This window comes from Apodemus sylvaticus, chromosome 13 (assembly GCF_947179515.1).
Source record: "Apodemus sylvaticus chromosome 13, mApoSyl1.1, whole genome shotgun sequence".
Classification (NCBI taxonomy): Eukaryota; Metazoa; Chordata; class Mammalia; order Rodentia; family Muridae; genus Apodemus; species Apodemus sylvaticus.
In genome coordinates, this window is record NC_067484.1 from 25,944,220 (window position 1) to 25,958,923 (window position 14,704).

General features: G+C 37.2%; 1 protein-coding gene across 1 annotated transcript in view; it reads left to right on the forward strand.

Annotated features, from left to right (window-relative positions):
• Positions 1–14,704, forward strand: part of Dcc (DCC netrin 1 receptor) — a 1,165,761-nt gene that overhangs the window by 1,053,464 nt on the left and 97,593 nt on the right. The window lies entirely within an intron of this gene.

A 14,704-nucleotide genomic window follows, 5' to 3' on the forward strand; every position in this document is an offset into this window, starting at 1 on the left:
CCTTTCACCTGGGCCATACACCTGATGGAGCAGACACCGGCATGATTAATCTGGTTAATGAAGTTCTGCTTGGCTGAGGCTGCGGGTCTGATAGGGAAGATGTAAATTTTCTTGAGAGGAAATTGTTTTGTCTCTATTCTGAAGGACCAATTAAAATGTCAAGCTTCTTTGTATGAAATAAATTTTTAGTCTCTGTCTGCACTTCTGAATAATTCACATTAAGTATAATTAAGCTCAGCATAATTTTCAAGCTGCTCTTGCACCCTTTCCTGAGCTGTGGATTAAAGTTCTGTCGTGCTACATAAATCATGTGTGCTTCTCTTCTGCAGTGAGATTCCTATAATAAATAAAAACAAAGTTGAGTTAACTTTTTAGGGTATTATCACTGTTTATTTCGAAGCCCAGTGTCTTTCAGCTCATGGAACAGGGATCAGGTGATGGTAGAATTTAAAATATATTTCTCTCTCTCTCTCTCTCTCTCTCTCTCTCTCTCTCTCTCTCTCTCTCTCTCTCTCTCTCCTCTCTCATTACTAAAAGCTGATTGAAAACCAGGAATGACTTCACACAATGAAAAATGGAGATAAACACAAATTATCCTTCAAAAATAGGGAAGAATTTCCCATTACCATAATTTGTAGACTGATTAATAAATTAGTATTACATTATCATTACACCAAGGACAGTTGATAGAATTTTAAGCAAGAAAAGAAGAGTTGATGAGTTTCATGGGGTGAGGGTGGGGTTCTATTTTTTTCCTAGGAGCTTGGGAGTCCTTGAAACTAGTCATGTCCCTATTGTGCTTTCAAGGTCTGCAGTAATTTGTCCCTTTCTTTGCACATCAGAGTGGGCCATCAACATAATCAGCCCTCTTTGAGGCTCTCAGGCAACAAATTGTGAGATTAAAGGAAAGTGTTCTTCCTGAGACAACTCCATGTAACAGATGGAGATCATCTGTCTGTTACTCTTACTAATAGCAGAAGACCCCCCAACCTGAGTAGTGTTTTCCCCCATTAGATCCTAGTTTTTGTTTTCTTTTTCTGGGTTCTTGCAGAACATTTCTATTTCATAAAATGTGACTATAATTTCATATGAGATAATAGAAGGGATACTCTAGAAATGCCTACCCAAAGTCAAGATTTCCATAAACGAATGTCGCTGCTATTCCTCATTGTTTTCATTGGGGGTGGATTTTTATGAGCCATATCTACTAGAAATGGACAGCTTTAATTATATTCATGGTGATAATATCACTTAGCATATTTTTCCCTAAGTAAATGAAGTACTAGAGCTGGCAAAGTATAAACCCAGAACAATTAGTTAGAGGCTCACTAATTATTTCAGTTATGAGATAATAAAACTTTCCTCACATAATGTTCCTCTCTGAAGAAAATTTGGAGCTCCCATAGAACCCATAGACCAAGAGCTATTAAATTTTATTTGTATTTGGACCATATATACGTGATATATATTTTTGTTCACATATATATATTCATACATATATTTCATATATATTTATACATATATTTCAAATATGTTCATATATATTTCATTTACATTCATATATGTGAAACAAGAAAATTAATAGAAATTTATTAAATAATTTCATTAGCCATTTATATGGATTGCATCCAAAATCCAAAATCTTCGTAGAGTCTAGCTTACTTTTTTTGTAATTAGACTTTAGTTAGATTTTTGCTTAATATTATTACATTTTTTTATTTATTGTGCTGGAGATCCTAGGATCTCATAGATGCTAAGGATATGCCTATCCAATGAAGTATGCACCTAAGTTTTTGCTTCCTATTATGTTAGGCATTCCAATACATGTTTTGTTATTTAAATAAATAAATGATCCTCCACCTTTCAGACCAGATTGCCTCTACTTGTCATTGAGTCTTGTTCAGATTTTCCAAAACTCAGTGAAACCAAGTTAGTTGCTAAAAGAAAGGGGACTCCCAAGTTTTATTGCCCCAGTTGAGTCCAGGCAATAAGATATACTTAGTCACGTTATTTTTTACCCATTATATATTACTTAGAAATATTCTTCCACATATGCTATTTGGTGCCCTTTTCAAACACAGTCAAGTTGAAAAGCTCAACATTTTATGTCACTTTCATTCAAATCAGTGATTAAAATGAAAGGACTGGTGAAGTTAAGTTAGTGATGGTGATATCTTCAGATTCTTACAAAGACAGCACATAAAATGCATTGATGACCAAAACCTTGTTATAAATAACAACAGTCACTTGTGTTCATGACTAAACACTTGAGAAATATTACATATCACAGAACATTAAGTCTGATGGAAGTAATGATAGAAAGGGGTTGGAATGCTCCCATTCTTGGAAAGGAGCAAATGAGTTGAGTAGTTTTCATCTTACACACTGATAGACTTCTGCTCCTCTGTTAAATTTGTAAGAAGAACTGGAATTTTCATGAGATAAAATGCTAAGCCAGTCAACATTCTTGCATGGAGTTTGGAGGGGCTTACCCCTTCTCCCAACTGAGGAGCTATTAGAGGGGGAAGAGTCAGTACTGTTTAAGAGTGTGACCCCTGGTAGGGGAACCACACTGTAGTTGATGGTACCATGTCCATGAGTATATGGGCAGCACAAATTGAAAGTTAGCAGGCTATTCAAAAAGAAAAAGCCTAGACATTGAGCAGTGGACGTTGGTCTGGAGCAGTTTGTGAGAGAAGAAAGGAAATAAGATAAAATACATATGGAATTATCAAAAAAAGGCCTCACTCTTAGTTTAAATCAGGGTTACCCTGGCAATATGAGTCCTAAATAGAGAAGCAGGAAATTGAATTGTAAAATAAAACATAAGAAAAGTTTTGATTATTGTTAAAAATACTTTGGCAGTTTCTTGTATTCAAAGTGTTGCCTAAGACCTGTTGTGAAGAACATAAGAAAAACAAGAGTTTTGAGGATAAGAATGAGTTTCCTTGGGGGGGTGGAGGAGGAAAGTGGCTTTCTTCAAAGCAATAGAAAGAGTTGGGAATATTAGTAAGCGTTGTATGAAGATTATACACAGGGTAGAATTCTCAACCCATGTATATCAGCAGATTTCATCCAGTGTGTTCTTCAGTTTAGTCTTGATCTACTTTTTAATTCCCTTCTGTGCTCCTTCCTCCCTTGATTCACTCCCTAGAAAAATGCAGGGATTTTTCTATGTTCATGTGACCAGTGTGTTGGACAGTGACTCTGAGGTTTTAGTGAGTTAGGTTTCATGGAGAGGGAAAGGGAGCTAGTGACAGAGGCTCCATAAAGTGTGTGCCAGGAATAGACAAGAGTCATATCATATCTCTACGTGGGTGTGCAGAATGCTTAATTAAACGCCATGAAGCCTTTCCAAAAGGAACACTTTTAACAATGGATGGTTGGTTCATTTCATTCTCGTAACACTGCTGAGACTCATACTATCATTATCTTCTCTTGAGCAATAAATAATCCGAAGCTTAGAAAGATGCTAAATAATTTGCCTGTAGAAGCACAGCTACTGAATAGCAAGGCCAAGTTGCAAACCCAAAAAATGATATTTCATAAGCCCTGTTTTAAAACCAAAATCCAAAGAGTGTGTACTTTCCTCCTGTTTGCATGAAGGATCCATAAGTGTGGATCTGCACAGCCATAGCATCCAAAGTTTAATGTGCTGACTTTTTCTAATATGATCCTTCCTTTTTATATATCCATGAGTGTTCTTAGGAACAAAGCAAATGATCATCCAACTAATAATCTTGTTAATGAAACACTGGGATTATCCTAATTCTACTACCTAGGTTATCTTGGGCTGCCAATACCAAATGTTGGTAATTAAAACAGCAAAAAATATGTGTCCCTTAGAATTGAGGTAGAAGCCCTTGGTGATGGTCTAGAACACCCGAGTCCAAACAATGTTCATCTTCCCACTTTCTAATTGGTGTTTCCTCTCTATGTCTTCACATTGCGGAAGACACCCTCCTAAGGTTTTTTTCTTAAAACTGACATCAATAGTATTGGGTCAATTCTGTTGACTTATAACATTACTGAACCACATGGTGTAAATTTCTATATGAATGTGAGTACTAGGCTTTGTATTAAGAAATACTATTATCTCCATTTGGATACTAAGCAGTCTGAAGCTTATTTACATGCTGGAAAAAAACTCTGATGTTGTTGTGAGTTAAGTTTCTTATAGAGAGGAAGAAAGGCGGTGGCACAGACCATGCGAAGTATGTGTAGAGGAGAGAAGCTATACTGCAGTTGTGTGTGTGTGTGTGTGTGTGTGTGTGTGTGTGTGTAAAATGCTACATACTCACAAAGCCTAGTACTCACATTGGAACAGGAATTTAACTCACTCCACTAATTATCTTTCTAGCTTATAGACCAAGAAAATAAGTCTTTTGCACCAATCCACAGAGATCATTTTTGACAATGGTGGAAGACAAATGCTTCTCTCTGGCTCCACAATGTCTAGCATATTGCTGCTAAAAGCATGGGAATTTTATTTTCTGAAATAAGATTAAACCTTAGAGCTTCCCATGAATATTTTTTTCATGATCCTCATCCCCTTAGCCTTTCTTTTTTTTAATTCGATATATTTTTATGTACATTTCAAATGATTTCCCCTTTTCTGGTCCCCCATAAGTATTTCACTTCCTATTTCCAAGAGTGGCCCCAAATCTGTGCTGCCTATGTATAAAAGTTTTGCACAGGCTGGACCTAGGCCCCCTATACATATGTAGCAGATATGTAGCTTGAACCTGCTCTTCATGTGGGTCTCCTAACAATTAAAGTAGGGCTGTCTCTGTTGCTTGCTTTGGATTCATTTCCTATTGCTGGGATGACTTGCCTAGCTTCAGTGGGAGAGGATGCACCTAGCCCGGCTGCAACTTGATGGTTTAGGATCAGTCATGGATGCACGATTGAAGCAGACTCTCCCTGATCTTTTCTGCCTGGCTGAGTCTCTGGACTTCTATTATTCTCAAGGATAATAAACATGATGGCAACATGTCTGCAAGATGCATGGGGAAATAGTGAGATAAAAGTTTGAGAGCCAGAACTGTCAACAGGCTAGGCAGAAGCTCTGTGAGTAAGATACACTCTGAGTCTTGAGATCAGGTTTCAAAAGAACAGTGCCTATTTGCTTTGCTGATAACTGGTTGAAGACTGTTTTTCAAAAAAGAGAGATTAACTAGATGATAAAAATTTAAAATTGGTCTGCTTATGATTTCATGCATATGTCCATGCCTAACCAGTATGACAGAATGGTAGGATATGGTAGATGCCAGGGTAGAAAGGCAAGACCAGAGTGACTTCCAGTGGATAGAAACTTACCTAGGTAATTACAAAAAAAGTGCTCAATCCTAGGACTTTCAAGTGTCTTTGAATCCCCATGGCCTGGAAGATGATTAGCCTGAGACGTTCAGTGTAGACAATTAAGATTTGGAAGCTAGTTTTCAGGTTCAGATAAAGAAGGACCATCTGAATTGAGTTTCAGTTTAAGGAAAGGCAGATGAGCTCCTCAGAATCTTAACAGTTATTGTTAAGTCTGCTGGGTTCACCCATCAATCATTGCCAATCACTGTGTGCTCTGAGATTGGAATGGAAATGGAGCCCTTAAATTCCAGTACAGCCCTAACACTGGGACCTCCTATGTGGCTGTGGGAATAAGAATTTTCCTCTCAGCATCTCCATCTGGAAAATGGTGTATTGCAAATTATCTGTAAGATTCCCATGTTTTTGTAGTGATAATAGAATATTTTTTTAAAAAAATGAGAATAACAATTTCGCATAACAAAAAATTATGAATAATTTTCCCATATGTTTTTACATGTGTTTATAGTTAGTTAAAATTTTATAGTTAGATAATTTTATAGTTAGATAAAACTTATATAAGGAAGACCTACGTCTTAGTCAAGTGTTCACAGGGTATAACTAGTCAGATAAGAGCACAAGTTACCTAGGACTCTTTGCCTAACACCATTGTGTAATTTATGGAAATGCAATCAAGACATTGAATCTAACTTTGCTACCAAGAACATCAAATCTAGTGACAATACTGTAATTTCATCTCCTTTAAAAGAGTAAGTTTCCCTCATGAGTATTCTTGTAACTTTCTTGACACCACACTTGCCATTTTGTACCTTGGCTGTCTTTTCTTTTTTAAATATATATATATATATATATATATATATATATATATATATATATATGTATACACACACACACACACATATATATATATATATACATACATATATACATTACATATATATATATACATACATATATTTTTTTCTATATTCTTTGTTTACAATCCAAAGGCTTTCCCCTTTCCCAGTTCCCCCCTCCCCATATGTCCCATAAGTCCTCTTCTCTCCATCCATTCTCCTATCTTTCCCCTGCCCTTTTCTCTGTCCTGGTACTCCCCTACAATGCTGGATCAAGCCTTTCCAGGATCAGGGCCCTCTTCTTCCTTCTTCATGGGAATCATTTGTTATGCTAATTGTATCTTCAGTATTCAGAGCTTCAGGGCTAATGAATATCCACTTATCAATGATTGCATTCCATGTGTATTCTTTTGTGACTACATTACCTCACTTAGGATGATATTTTCCAGTTCCATCCATTTGCCTAAAAAATTCATGAATTCATTGTTTTTAATTGCTGAATAGTACTCCATTGTGTATGTATACCACATTTTCTGTATCCATTCCTCCATTGAGGGATATCTGGGTTCTTTCCAGCTTCTGGCTATTATAAATAAGGCTGCTATAAACATAGTGGAGCATGTGTCCTTATTGCATGCCAGGGAATCCTCTGGGTATATGCCCAGGAGAGGTATAGCAGGGTCCTCCAGAAGTGTCATGTCCAGTTTTCTTAGGAACCGCCAAAGTGATTTCCATAGTGGTTGTACCATCTTACAATCCCACCAGCAGTGAAGGAGAGTACCTCTTTCTCCACATCCTCTCCAACACCTGCTGTCTCCGGAGTTTTTAACCTTAGACATTCTGACTGGTGTGAGGTGAAATCTCAGGGTTGTTTTGACTTGCATTTCCCTAATGGCTAATGATCTTGAGCATTTCTTAAGGTGCTTCTTGGCCATCCGAATTTCTTCAGATGAAAATTCTTTGTTTAGGTCTGTACCCCATTTTTTAATATGGTTATTTGGTTCCCTGGGGTCTAACTTCTTGAGTTCTTTGTATATATTGGATATTAGCCCTCTATCGGATGTAGGATTAGTGAAGATCTTTTCCCAATTTATTGGTTGCCGTTTTGTCCTTTTGACAGTGTCCTTTGCCTTACAGAAACTTTGTAATTTTATGAGATCCCATTTCTCAATTCCAGACCTCAAGCAATACTACAGAGCAATAGTGTTAAAAACTGCATGGTATTGGCACAGGGACAGGCAAGTGGACCAATGGAATAGAATTGAAGACCCAGAAATGAATCCACACACCTATGGTCACTTGATCTTCGACAAAGGAGCTGTAAACATCCAGTGGAAAAAAGATAGCCTTTTCAACAAATGGTGCTGGTTCAACTGGAGGTCAGCATGCAGTCGAATGCGAATTGATCCATTCTTATCTCCTTATACTAAGCTCAACGCCAAGTGGATCAAGGACCTCCACATAAAACCAGTCACACTGAAACTAATAGAAAAGAAACTGAGGAAAACCCTTGAGGACATAGGCACAGGGGAAAAGTTCCTGAACAGAACACCAATACCTTGGCTGTCTTAATCTCATGTATAAACAGAGTTTTAATTCTTTCAAATTTCAGGCAACTAGGATTCTCAATGTAGCCAAGCTTTGGATTTATTTAATGTAATACAGGCTTGGTAGGTTTCAGATCACAACATCCAGGCTTCTGTTTGAAAAATTGAAACCTTTCACACCTTCTGATGGGAGCAGTCTAATTGAAAATTAAAGCCTCTTTCTCCCTTATTATTGTGAATAGCTTCAATCCAGTTTATTATTCAACCACTTGCTACACCCACTTAAGAATGCTATTCTCACCTGTGTTTTTCCCAGGTTTAAAATTCGGCAATTCTGTAAATTATGAGTGGTGAAGATGAGAAGGTGGAAAATGAGTAATGTGCTTTTAATAGAGTGTTAAGTGCCTGTCATGTTCCCAGCAAGCAATCAAGTAGCTGCCTAAGTCAGCCTCTCAGGAGTTTTTATGTTCTAATAGGGAACTTTGAAAGAATGAAACATACTCAGCGCCCATAGGGGTTTATTTGATCCATGTAGATTTTTAACCTTCTCAGACTGTTAGGTAGACATTTTTGTTTACAGTGCCTCAAGCAATAATTCCTGCAGAGGTTCTTCTAATGATATCTACTGTGCCACTAACTCCCTTGGTCCTTCTTGAGAGGCAGGCCTCTTCCTGGCTCTGACTACCTGCTTATATCAGTTCTGCATTATGTATTTTGGAATTAGTTGCTTTATTCCCAAGAGAATCTTTTTATTTATTTTTTATCTTTAAATTAAAATTTTATTCCTCCCTTCTCTTTCATCCACACCACAGAAACCAGTCCCCCCCTCCACTTGCCTTCAATTCCTAAGTTCTTTTTTCATTATTTTTTTATTGCATGTAAATGTTTATATGTATATACATGCACATTCCTAAATATAACCTATTCCATCTGTATAATGTTCCCTTATGTGTGTTTTCAGGGCTGAAGTTTGCATTGTTATCTTTGGTCAGCTCATGATAGGGAAGTCATGTTTGCAAAACTTTATCAGTATTGCCTGATGTTACTAAGAGGCACAGTCTCACAGTAAACTTTTTTTTCCTTGCCTCTGACAATATTTCTCTCCCCTCTTTTACAGTGTTCCCTTAGCTTTGGGTTCAGGAGTATTTTCTAGATATATGACTGGGACTCCAAAGGTCTCCATTTTGATTGGCTGTAGTTTTCTACAGTGGTCATTGTGTATTATAAAGAGAATTTTTATTCATGAGGAATGAAGACTACTTTTATCGGTGTGTTTAAGAACATATGTTTATAAATTCATTGAGGGTGTCAGAGTAGACTCAGTCATTTTTCAGACCAAGAATTGTATTTTCTAATCTGATGACCATACTATTCCTCCATATGCACTAAAGTCAGGTCATAAAATTAAACAGCCACAAGGTATTTACTATATCTGGTTCTGTTCTCACAACCTGGGAAATATTTTCTATTTCTGAAAAAAGTTAATGCAAGTTCCTTTTCCTTCTAGATTTACCCCCAATTCTATTATATTCCAATACTTTTCATTGCCTTTTAGTCTTTTCTTCTTGTTGATCTCTAGAATACGCAGCTTATATTGCCCATTTCTAATAATTTACGATTGTTATTCCTAGGTTAGTAGTCAGATTATAAATTATCCTCTTGCAGAAGATTATCTAGATTCATATTTTCATGGCTATCAGTTATTTTAGTAATAAATATTATAGTTAATAAATGTATTTTGAGTTAAATAATGATGGGAAAGTCTAGGTAAGTTTAACCATCTAGAAAATAAAAGGTTTCCTATCTAACAAAAAGTGTAGGTTGGAAAACCTATCTGTATGTTGATGGTCTCAGATAGAAGATGAATAAAATTTAAAAGTAAATTTCCATCTAAAAACCATAAATTCAGCAATCACCTAGGAAAACAATCAATATAAAGTGAAAATAAGATATTTTAGTCAATTTGAAAGATTCTCAGCCTTTCTTTAATGTCTATCCTTCCTTATTTTTTTGTTAGCACAAAACATCTTATATAAGCTTGAATTTCACTAGCTTTTTCAATGCTAAATGAAAAAATCAAAACTAATGGGAACCAATGAATTATTGAAATTGTGGAAATACACTGTGAGAAGAACTGGACTCACTAATGGTACTGAAGCTGGCTTGATGCTAGAAATGGAAACACATCGGAAACAAAAGTTATGTGGTGCCATCTCAAGCAGTCTGCATTATGTAACGTTCACTCCCAGACCAAAGCAAAAACATGCCCATCACATGCTCTCATTAAAATGGATATTTCAGCATTTCAGATAGGAAACCATAGACAGCTCAAGTAAAGAAGACTGTTTCTTAAAACCTAGACTGAACTCTAATGTATTAATAGAACTTTAATGGAAAACTATTAGTAGAATTCTGTTCAAGGAAATCTTAAGAAGAGATAGTTAGAAATCCAGAAGATGGGAAAATTACCGAAACTGTAAGATAGGATTCAGGCTACAACAAGGGATCACTATGCAGAACAGTGTAGTTTGGCTGAAAGATGAACTTGTGAAAAGGCTTTTCTCATTTTTCTCTACTCCAATGTAGCAGTTCTAAATTGTTCCTTCTTTTCAATGCTTCAAAGAGCCACTGTACAAGCCACTGGCAATCTGCACGCTCCTTGGGTCCACTGCTATATAAACCTTGCTCACATCTGGCCAGTTAGGCTGAGTATTTCTTGCTTGAGAGGAGGAGGATAAGAGGAAGAAAAAATTATCTGATATAGGAAGTAGCCTTGGCATCACTCTAGTTTTTTGTCTTCAAAGCCTAAATTTTTCCCCTTCTACTGTCATGCTATGCATTCCTTCCATTGTTTTTGCTTGATTGTCTTTGTATTTTCCTCTGGGACACAGGATAATCAAAACTTGCCTAAGACTCTTAATTTTCCTGCTTCACATCCTATTTTGGGATCACAGGTGTGCACTACTACCCTAGGATTTGTTATGGCCTTTCTAATGTGATAGCATCACTTTCTGCAGTGCTATGTATGACTGCAAACATTATTTCCTTTCCCTTGCAAAGCCCTCCTTGTTTGATATTTTCTATTAAGAATACAGGTGACGTATCTAACATCATAGATACCTAAATGCTCCTACAGCGACAGGATTAATTCTTGGGTCTGATCTGGTTCATTTGCCTCCTTCTTCATTTGTTCTTGTAATTATTAATGCACCATGGAAAAACCATACTCAGAGTTAGGCAGACGCAGCTCCTTAAGAATGTGCTCCTGAGTAAATTCATCTTTCTCAGTCATAAGCTACTCATATATGAAACGGTCTGTTTTACAAATCCATAGCTAACATTATTCTCACCCTTCTTACTGAAACAGCTTCTTTAAATCTCTTCATACTTAATTAGCATAATCTTTCTCAAATAGGATGTGTGCAAAATTCCCTAATTGGTTCTGTCTTCCCCAAAGGAAACTCTAAGGAAACTTTTAGATAGAATATATAAGGACTAGTTTTTTCTATAACTTTCAAAACTCAGTTAGTTGATCAATCTCTCTGTCTCTCTGTCTCTGTTTCTCTCTCTCTCCCTCTTCCCCTCCCCTCCCTCTCCCTCTCCCTTTCCCTCTCTTTCTCCCACTCCCTTGCTCCCCCCTTTCCTTAAGTTCTATGCCCTATGAAAAACATCCCACTGTTTTTCTGGTCTTAAGTAGCTAATAATCCCCTTGTCCCATTTTGATAGCTGATAGCTTAATTAAAAATTAGGTCTTATTTTAACTTTGGGAATGATCAAGAGATTACAATCACTCAATTAAACTGGTCCCTTTGCAGTAATGTATATACCTGTACAATAGTCATTGTAGTCTCTAATGCTTCCATCAGTAGATGCACTTGTTGACTTTTCTCAGTGAGAATGCTTTCTCCTCTCTCTCTCTCTCTCTCTCTCTCTCTCTCTCTCTCTCTCTCTCTCTCTTTCTCTCCCCCTGTCCTCCCCCTTCCCACTTCCCCGTTCTGGTTTTGCCAAATACTGCTTCACTGAGTCTTTCCAGAACAAGGGGCAAGATCCTGGGTCTTAAACAAGACCCTAGGTCTGCAAAAAACATTTACTTGTTATTGTCTTATTATCTATATGATAAAAGATTTTCCACAAAATGACCAGGACAAGCTAATATCCCAAACAACTGTACTACAATAAATAGTTGGCTTCTAAAGAAAACCTTACTCCACTGTCATCCACTCTGAGCAAGTTTAATGTGATTCCTGCAGATCACAACACAGAAGATACTGGACTCAAACATAAACAAGATCTAATATAGAATGGAAAAGTTTGTCAATGTTTTTCAGTTGCTTCCTGCACAGATCAGTCCTGGGTGTAATAACAGCATGGTTTGGAGGCACTAATTAGCTCACCACAGCCGTCCACCATTCCTTCTAAGCCATTCTATGTCCATGCTTCAGAGCTCTACTTTAAAGCTTCTTCTGTGGATTTCTCCTCCCTTGCTGAACTCACTGAGTCTGTCTCAAACTTATTATCCCTAGCCAGAGCCAGGGCTGGGTGAACAGGAGGGAGGTATGGTCCTGTTTTCCACTGCTGCCTGTACCTCCTGGTTCCCTGGGAAACAGTTCCCTGGGTTGGAACTGTTGCATAATTTAAAACTGTTACTTCTCTGTATGTCACACCTAGCTGCTGAGAGTATCCCTGGTTCAACCAACTACCTCTATTCCTAGCCTGCAATCTATCTAGAGGGAACTGTGCCCACAAGAAGTCTAGGCGAATAATTACCCATCCCTGGTAGAAGTTTGAAAGTCTTCTGTTGTGAATGCCTTCTCTGACCTTTTTCTCATACTTTAAACTTTACAGCCTTCCATACCTCTTTAGCATAGATTGGGCTTTCTGTCATCTGTATTAATTATGAAATATGACTATACACCAATCTCTCCACATTTGTAAGGCATGCAGACAGGCCTTTCCTTTCTTTTTTGGTTTGGTTGAGTTTTGGTTTGGTTTGGAGTTGTTTGTTTGTTTGTTTGTTTTTGCATTTTGTTTTGAGAAATCTCCTCTAGGTTGCTCTCTCAAGTCAAAGATACTCTTTATCTTGGTACTTTAGTCCCTTGCACCTGTCAAAGCATTTCTTAGTTTACAAAGATCTGGTCCCACCCACTGTGGAAACTGGGAAGGTCCGTGCATGTCTTAAGGTTTCTGAGGAATCAACCTTTTCTTTAGCTCCTTTCTGAACATAGTTCTGTCTGAGCCAGAGCAGTGAGTTAACACATAGCTTCCTTCCCTCATTAGTACCTACCTGTCCCTCCTCTGTACTTAGACAGAGATAACCAAGTCTTCCTACTAGATCTGAAAAACCAATCTATCAGTGGCTGATTTTTTTTCTCATGCTGTCTTAGTTTATGGGTACTCTGCCTTAAACGGGAAGGGTGGAAATCTATTTTGAGTTGTATACGTTTTTGTCTTGAGGAGCTTCTGTATAGTACTGAATGTTTGAATAGCAACAGAAACTATTTCACAGCATAACTGAAACTTCTATCGACTGCATGGGTGGAGTGTGAGAAGATATATGGGGGAGGAAACTCCAACAGACTCATTATTTATATCCACTGGCAGGATGAGCAGGCTTTAATGTCTTCATCCAGCAGTTTTCCCCTTAAAGAAGAATGAAACCCATCTCTCCTCAGTGTGACTTAGACATTCACCCAAACACAAGCACATTTCAAATCCGTATTTGGGACAATCTCATACAGCACTCTGAGGAGGCTCTCAGAGTCATTCTATGGACATTGAGAGCAGTTTCTATTTTATAAACTGCATAGAGCTATGGCTCATCTTCCACAGTCTGGGAAATGAGCTCCTGGGCGATTCTGTCACTCAGGAAAGCCCTTATAGATTGTAAAACAGAATGATGCTTTAGAATTTGGTAAAGACAGGGCTGCATCTAAAAGTGATTTCTGAGACCCTTCTGGTGGCCATTATATCAGATTGCTAGAGACAGAGAAGCATTAACCCAGTGAAATAAACGGCTTCAGACAGTACCACCAAACTCTATGCCAGTAGCATTGAGTTGACCTCTGTTCTATTAACGACTGAGCTGTTAATCAGCACTGCATCTAACTTTATGTTAATAATAATTACAACTAATGAAGTGCTTGGATTTTGAAATGTGGCTGGTTATGATATCGGTTATTAGGAACAGGTAGCAAGCTTTCATCAGGAACCAGTAAGAAAGATGGACTTGTGAGGTTTGTACAATTAAGAAATGATGAGTTTTGTTTAATTGGTATCTTTTAAGGAGAAATTTATCTGCTTGGCTGGGATCAAAAGATATATTTGTTTGATTGTATTCTTTGGTTAATTTTAAATTATGACTCAATTTCTTTGGTTCAGTGTCAAGACTGAGGCGGAAAAAGTAATAGAATGTTTATATATACATGCCTGAATATTTATATTACATAGGATATTATGGCTTATAAGTTATAAATTATTAATGTATATATGTTTAATGTGTGATATAAGATGTTTACATTAAACTGTTCTGATGACTAACATCTGACATCCCTATATTTATGTGTCCAGATAATTCTGCCAGGGCTCGTCTAATTTAGTGTTCCTGGTGGGGGGGAATGCATGAATTGTAAACTTACCTTTGGCAGTTTCTCAGGAAACCATACCCCACGTATGGTTTCAAACTATGCATTTGCCTCAGGGTATCAATACTCAGAATGAAATTGAAACATCTACCTAAAAGAAGCATTTAGGATAAAGGAATAGTCCACATAAATTTCTCAAGTACTGATGGCATGACTAACAAACACCACAGAATTTCCCATTCCTTTTCCTTCACATTTATGCATAAAATTATAACCCTAAGTTTTCATTTGAGTTGTCTTCTTCTTAGCAAGAGTCAACTCCATTCACAGTAAAAGGTATAGAGACAATAATTAGAGTAGTAAACAATGAACTTTTAGGATTAAAATGGACAGAGAGGGATGCACACACTGTCCTCTAGGC